Below are 7,200 nucleotides of genomic sequence, written 5' to 3'. Positions count from 1 at the left end.
GTGTGTGTGTAGTAGGGATGGCCAGATCCGGATCCTGGCGGATCCGAAATCCGGATCCGGTTGGTACCGGATCCTAAAGATCCGGATCCTAAAATTTTTCGGATCCGGATCCGCGGATCCGGAATTTTCAGATCCGGATCCGGATCCGGTACTTTCGGATCCGAATCCAGAACTTTCGGATCCGGATCCAGAATTTTCGGATCCGGATCCGTTTGCCATCCCACATGCGCTTCTTTGGAAAGTAAGAATGTGCTTATAACATATTGTTACCTGCTAATATACATACATACATACATATATATATATATATATATATATATATATATATATATTGTAGTGTGACGTCGGGTAAGGTATTGGATCGAGTCACGCCGGGATGTAGCTTAGATAAATACGATAGGATTTAAGTTTGAGTTTGTGAGTTTGTGTAGCAAATTATGTCATCCGTATATGCAGATATCTCGAAACTATCTATACCAAATAAAAGTATAGATATTATATTGTTTATGATTTGACTATTTGTTTTCAATATATATAGTGTGTGTGTGCGCGTGCGCGATTTGTAATTAATTAATACACTTACAAGGGAGGTCTAAGTCTCCCCCCCCGATTTCCATGAAACTTGGCAGGTGTATAGAGGCCCCCCTCAAATGTCAAGATGAGGAGAAACTAAAGTGGGGATCTGACCCCGAAACCACGTAAATATGGCATAGGAAGAAACAGGGGGCATAGGGCCTCTCTATACACCTGTCAAATTTCATGAGAATCGGAGGGGGACACAGGGGTCAGATGATCCTCACTTCAATTTGTCCTCATTTTGACATTTGAGGCGGGTTTTGCCCCCAAAAACAGTTTTTTAGCCGAAACAAAAAAAACTTGTATTTCTTCCTTTGGGCCCCTCTATACACCTGCCACGTTTCATGGAAATCGGAGGGGAACACAGGGGTCAGATCCCCACTTCAATTTGTCCTCATCTTGACATTTGAGATGAGGTTGCCCCCTAGAACAGATTTTTAGCCGAAACAAAAAAACACGTATTTCTTCATTTGGGCCCGTTTATACACACACCTGCCAAGTTTCATGGAAATCTGAGGGGGACACAGGGGTCAGATCCCCACTTCAATTTGTCCTCATCTTGACAATTGAGTGGGTTTCGCCCTGTAAAACCGTTTTTTAGCTGAAACAAAAATTTCTTCATTTGGGCCCGTTTATACACACACCTGCCAAGTATCATGGAAATCGGAGGGGGACACAGGGGTCCGATCCTCACTTCAATTTGTCCTCATCTTGAAATTTGAGGGGGTTTTGTCCCCGCTAAAATCGTGTTTTAGCTGAAACAAAAAAAACACGTATTTCTTCCATTGGGCCCCACTATACACCTGCCAAGTTTTATGGAAATCGGAGGGACACAGGGGTCAGATCCTCACTTCAATTTGTCCTCATCTTGACATTTGAGGGGGTTTTGCCCCCTAAAACCGTTTTTTAGCCGAAACAAAAAAACGCGTATTTCTTACATTGGGCCTCACTATACACCTGCCAAGTTTCATGAAAATCGGAGGGACACAGGGGTCAGATCCTCACTTCAATTTGTCCTCATCTTGACATTTGAGGTTTTTTTTTCCTAAAACCGTTTTTTAGCTGAAAAAAAACACGTAATTCTTCCTTTGGGCCCCACTATACTGCCAAGTTTCATGGAAATCGGAGGGGGACACTTAGATAACCTCCCTTGTTAGTCTTACACTTTGTAATTATTTAACACTGCATATATTATAATGTTTTATTTTAATTTGTAAAACTGTAACTGTAGAACAATTGTATAATATTTGTATAACATTTCTATCTTGTATATGTGTTAAAGGTTTCATCCTGGAATGGAATGTTTCACATTTATGTGTGTTTTCATTTCCAATACATTCGAATGAATACATATTCGTTTCAATGGCAATTACAAAATCACCTCTGACATGTGTGCACGAGTGTGTTAGCCGATGCGTAGCAAAGTATTTTTGGAACAACACTTGAAAAAAATTCTTGTAGGACTAACGAAAAATTTCTTTGTAATCGAAGATCATAATACCTTTTAAGGTGTGGTAATATTATAATGGGATTGAGATACGAAACTCTCGGATCCGGATCCAGATCCGGAACTTTCGGATCCGGATCCAGATCCGAAACTTTCAGACACGGATCCGGTTCCGGAATTTTCGGATCCGGATCCAGATCCGAATCTTTCGGACCCGGATCCGGATCCGAAGTTTTCAGACCCGGATCCGGATCCGCGGATCCGGAACTCTCGGATCCGGATCCAGATCCGGAACTTTCGGATCCGGATCCAGATCCGAAACTTTTGGATCCGGATCCGTTTGGCCATCCCTAGTGTGTAGGCCACGCCTTCCTTTGCGACGAGCCCCAGAAAGTGATAATTGACATCAATGCCGCTTGGAGCGCTGTCGTATCCATTGCAGCAGACGACGAATTTACGTGGGTAAAAATCGCCTTTTAAAAGACTGTGTGATAGTTATGCGTTATGGTGACGGATAATTACGTCAATACGTCCGTTTTTCTTTAGGGGCTAAGCCCCGGAAGCCCCAAGGGACGAGACGCCACTGCTGAACAGTACAACGTTTCTCATAACATGCTTTCCTCTCTCTGTCAGTTTGCATCACTTTCGATTCCTGTTTCCTTTTCGTTCCCACAATATGTTCAAATTCCATACCGTTCTTACCGTATTGCAACGTACCTTAGTACTTATTCCACTGCTATTTTTGGGGGGATTGCATATGAATACTTATCTTCATTCTTCATACATGTTCGCTCACACAAACGCGTGCTCGCGTATTTTTCGAACGTTGGTTACTCATCGTATAAATAAATAACAATGTAATTTCCAGCCATAGCAAAGCGGTATCAAGTAGCACGCACGTTTACAGGTACAAATGGGAAAGAATCCTTATCCTGATTAAATAAAACAGCGGCATAAAACAGAATATTCTCAACTTCTACTTGACTATCACAGCGTTCAATGACATCTTTCATGATTTCTTTAGTGTCAATATATTATGCAGTTTATCCTCATGTACTTCACACGGTGTCAGAGAATTTAAAACGCTTTCGGTCATTGTGATTGTACTGCGACAATCGGTCTTGAGGAGACGCAAAGCATTGAAGCGTCGTTCAGCCTCGCAAGAAAGAAGTAGGCAGTGTCAAAAGCAAGCACACTGATCTCGTCTAAATAGTTGTAAGGACAATAATAATGCGAATAATATGCTTTAAAATGACTATGGATAAAGATGGAGATGGGTTAATTTTAATTGGGAAAGTTATACCCTTCCTTGGTTGACTTTGTGTTTTAAGGTCACTTTATGCACAGTAAGACTAATCGGGACTGGACCTACAGTTTAAAGTGCGATCCGAACCACTATGTGCCTATCATACCCTTCCTTGGATAATGGAATCCATGAAGACTAGGCGGGGAGAATTTTATTGGAAGCTCCAGTACAGAGAAAACTGAATTGCAGGTGAAATAAGATATTCAAATCAATATGAATGAAATTTATAAGTATTATATAGAGGGATTATCCTGACTTACACGCAAGTAGAAGAAATAATTCGAATTCAAAATCTGAGAAAAGAAGGACCTAAAATGTTCTCACACAGAATCCTCAATTAATTTATAAAATTTTCATTTGCCGAAATAATATGTTGTTCCAAAATCAAATAATATTGAAACTTATACGTTGGGCACCTTATAAGTAGGCCCCAAGCGAAGTTTGGGGGTGGTGCAGGACAACCCCCGCCACTCCGGTTTCGGCTCACCTGGCCGGAAGCACTTTTAATTAACAGTCATTAAAAGTACAAAAAGGCCTGTTCATGAACGAAGCGATAGATTGTTTTGGAAAGCAATTAAGGCGAATCCAATTACTATTTAAATAGTGGACTCAAGTCGGGGTTGAGTTGGTTTGATTTGAGTTTGTATGCACATTAGGCTAATCGGGACTGGACTTACAGTTTATAAAATGGGATACGAACCACTGTGTGCCTCTACCGGGGTATCGAACCCGGGAGCCATTGAATACAAGGCGATGACGTTAGCACTACGCCATCGGGGAGGCCCTATGCAGGGTTATGTAATTACGCTTAAATAAGGTTTTCTGCATGTCACGTAAATTACTCGGGAAAAATGTTTTCTACATGACATGTAAATTACGCGTAAAATACGTAAAAAACGTAAAGTACTACGTAAAAAAACTAGAATCCAATCGAGCATAAAAAATAAAGGAAAATATGGTTTTTACTAAGGTTATTGAAATCCAAATAAATTGTCGTTAATCGTTGTGATATAAATACAAGTACTATTGCAAGACATATATCAACAGGTTTCTCAATTTTTAAAAATATGCAAAAGGACAGTTCAGTGGCGTGCCCAAGAGGGGTTGATGGGAGTTATAACTCCCCCCTTTGGCTCAGTATTCCTAAAAAAAGAACGTCAAAGGTAGGAAAAGAGGACAAATTGAGGGCTGGCTACCAAGAAAAACTATACATAACCCCTCCCTTTCAAAATCCTGGGACAGTTCTGTTTTAGGGTGAGGGCGTGAGGTGGCTGATAATAATGACTTTGTGCTGAAATATGCAAGAACATTAAAGTTTAAAATGTAATGTAATTAAAGTAGTTTTTTATTACTAATGTACGAAAGAAAATTACATTTTTGCATCTGCGTAACTGCCTCTCCGTGGCGCAGTGGTTGTGTCGTCGCCTTGTAATCAAGGGGTCCCGGGTTCGATTCCCAGTGGAGGCACATAGTGATTCGGATTCCACTTTAAACTGTAGGTCCAGTCCCAATTAGCCTTTCTAGGCATTAAGTGGACTTAAAACAACAATTCAATCTATTACATCTGTGTAAATAACTGGTTTTCTACGCGAAGCAAATTACTAGTAAAATACGCACAACTTACGTAAAACATGTAACAAGTAAATTATCTTGCAAACTTTGGCCTTAAGACTCAAGTCTGACAGCGCCGAGATACTTTAAATTCAATTTTATCATTGGTGGTGCCGTTGATCTGGACTGGACCTACAGTTTAAAATGGGATTCGAACCAGAGATGCCAACTTAAGATACATTATAAGGAGGCAACCTCTGTATAAGCATAAACAATACTTTATATATGTAAATATACATAAAATGTGTCCTTCTACGTGAATTTAAGGGGGGGGAGGTCAGCGAGTACCTTGCTCAGCCAAAGTCGGCGCCTTTTCACTCTTCTGATAGGTGACCGAACTCAGGACCACAGACTAGAAATGAGGACTCTTTCATTACAAGGTGACAACTTTAACCAGTACACTATCGAGGAGTTTCGTGTAAATAAGCGCAATTGATACAACATTGAAACGTAAAATCGTTCTTCGAATGTTTGCCTTATGTCTTTGTCAGTCAGTATGCGCTATTACTTGCATAAAATATATGTTCTTCAATCCTCTTTTGGTTGTAAACAATTTTACTTCTGTTCTAAGTTCAGTACATAACTCTTTTTGTATTGGGTACACGCATCTGTCTTAACCAATGATATGCGAGCTTATAAGTTCTTGTAGAATCATACCAACTTCTGTGTTTTTGTGACAGCTAGTAGAAGAAATTGCATTTTTCATATTTGTTGCCATTATAATTTAATGATATTAAATTCAATAATTTTCATGTGCAAGCTATATTGCAAAGGTTTCATTTCTTCTACAAATTGACACATGTAAACATTGCGGAAAACTACGAAGTTCACCGAATGCATACGCCATATCCAGTTTGTACCGGTTCAAAGCTGCAGTGGGAACATTTATGGTGAAAATTGTCTCTCTGGCAGCGAAGATATTCTGGGGAAGGAGGTGAAGGTTTGTAATATTCTTTCATGTATTGATTGTAAATAGTTGATTTAGGTATCATGTTTATGTCAGAATTTTTTATCTTGAAGAAAGTGTACCTAAATGTTGTGTATATTTGGATCTCGCCATTTTCGTGATTGTTTGCCTCGTGCGACTGTTGGAATGAACTATTCTGCGCGGGAATGTGAGAATCTTAAGTAACACTACAGAAAACAGATTGCATTTTGAAGCTACCATTGTGATAACTTACACGTTAGTAATAATTAATGCCCATTAAGTTATAAATAAAGAAACGTTTGTTTTATAATTGGTCCGTACAAGATGCAAGGTAGATTTTGGGTGTGCGTTGAAATAGCTTTCTCATTGTGAGATTTTTTGAAAATACGAAGTTGTCCAGTGTAGAAACTAGAGATCAATTCCCAGCATAGAGTAAGGTGAAGAATTAAACTAACTGTGAGTTGGTCAGAAATTTTCCAGGCATCCTCGAGTTTTCTACACTATCAACTTTTTGTATGTTTACTTTCATATCCAAATGCACTTGAACCATTAATTTTTATAAACGTTTGTTTTTCCGTTTGGTTTTCTAATGTATTAGTGCGTATAAACAACTTTCGTACTGTAAGTGAAAACATGTAAGAGCATTGAGATGCATGGTAAACGTATTACGGCCAAAGTTCCTTTTGTTTTATTGTGATTTCATCGTGCTACGAATGCAATTTTAACATTGTTCGATTTCGACTTTCTTCTGTTAACACACATTTCAGAGGCTTAGTGATTACTTGTTGAGTGCTTCCTGGAGTAGTGATTACTTGTTGAGTGCTTTGTGGAGAATGGCTTTCCTTCTATATAGTCTGTGTGTAGTCATTTGTTATTGAGTATGGAATGTTTCTACTATTACATCACATGACCAGAGGTGAATAGGGGTATTGGTCCTGGGGTGTGTTGCACGTTTTACTCAACACTCGCTGTCGAGTTGGTTACAAAGCTCGGTAACACTTTACTATACCGGAGACAGATTTCTTCAAATTTACAGGAGAAAGTACTTACGCAAATCATTTTCTGTAGCGTTGTTGATGTTTGGGAATGTTTGATCCATTTTAATGCAAATGTATGTGGTTTTCTACGAAAATCTATTTCCGACGCGCTATTGCCGCCATTTGCTCTCGTATTGTCCGTATATGCTAAATTGAATGAAAGGAGTTCTAATGGAACCTAACCTAACCTAGTAGGCATACCTCGTCCCCGTGATGGTTCGTGGGGCTATCGTGAATTTTTGGGCTAATGTCATGGTTTTTGGGGCTACACGTGGATGGTTTGTGGGAAATGAGG

General features: G+C 39.5%; 1 protein-coding gene across 2 annotated transcripts in view; it reads left to right on the top strand.

The window, feature by feature from the left end:
* The first annotated feature begins 5,734 nt into the window (after positions 1 to 5,734).
* Positions 5,735 to 7,200, top strand: part of emb (exportin-1 emb) — a 43,489-nt gene continuing 42,023 nt past the window's right edge. Inside the window, exon 1 of one of the 2 annotated variants that reach the window (XM_083137591.1) lies at positions 5,735 to 5,880. The gene's annotated coding sequence lies outside the window, so the exon portion shown is untranslated. Of the gene's footprint in view, positions 5,881 to 6,023; positions 6,124 to 7,200 lie in introns of those variants that run through there. The other variant, XM_083137592.1, reaches the window with a different exon arrangement.

Source organism: Lepisma saccharinum, chromosome 16, assembly GCF_977018435.1.
Source record: "Lepisma saccharinum chromosome 16, izLepSacc3.1, whole genome shotgun sequence".
In the NCBI taxonomy this organism is placed as follows: Eukaryota; Metazoa; Arthropoda; class Insecta; order Zygentoma; family Lepismatidae; genus Lepisma; species Lepisma saccharinum.
This window is presented reverse-complemented; position numbering and strand designations above follow the sequence as displayed.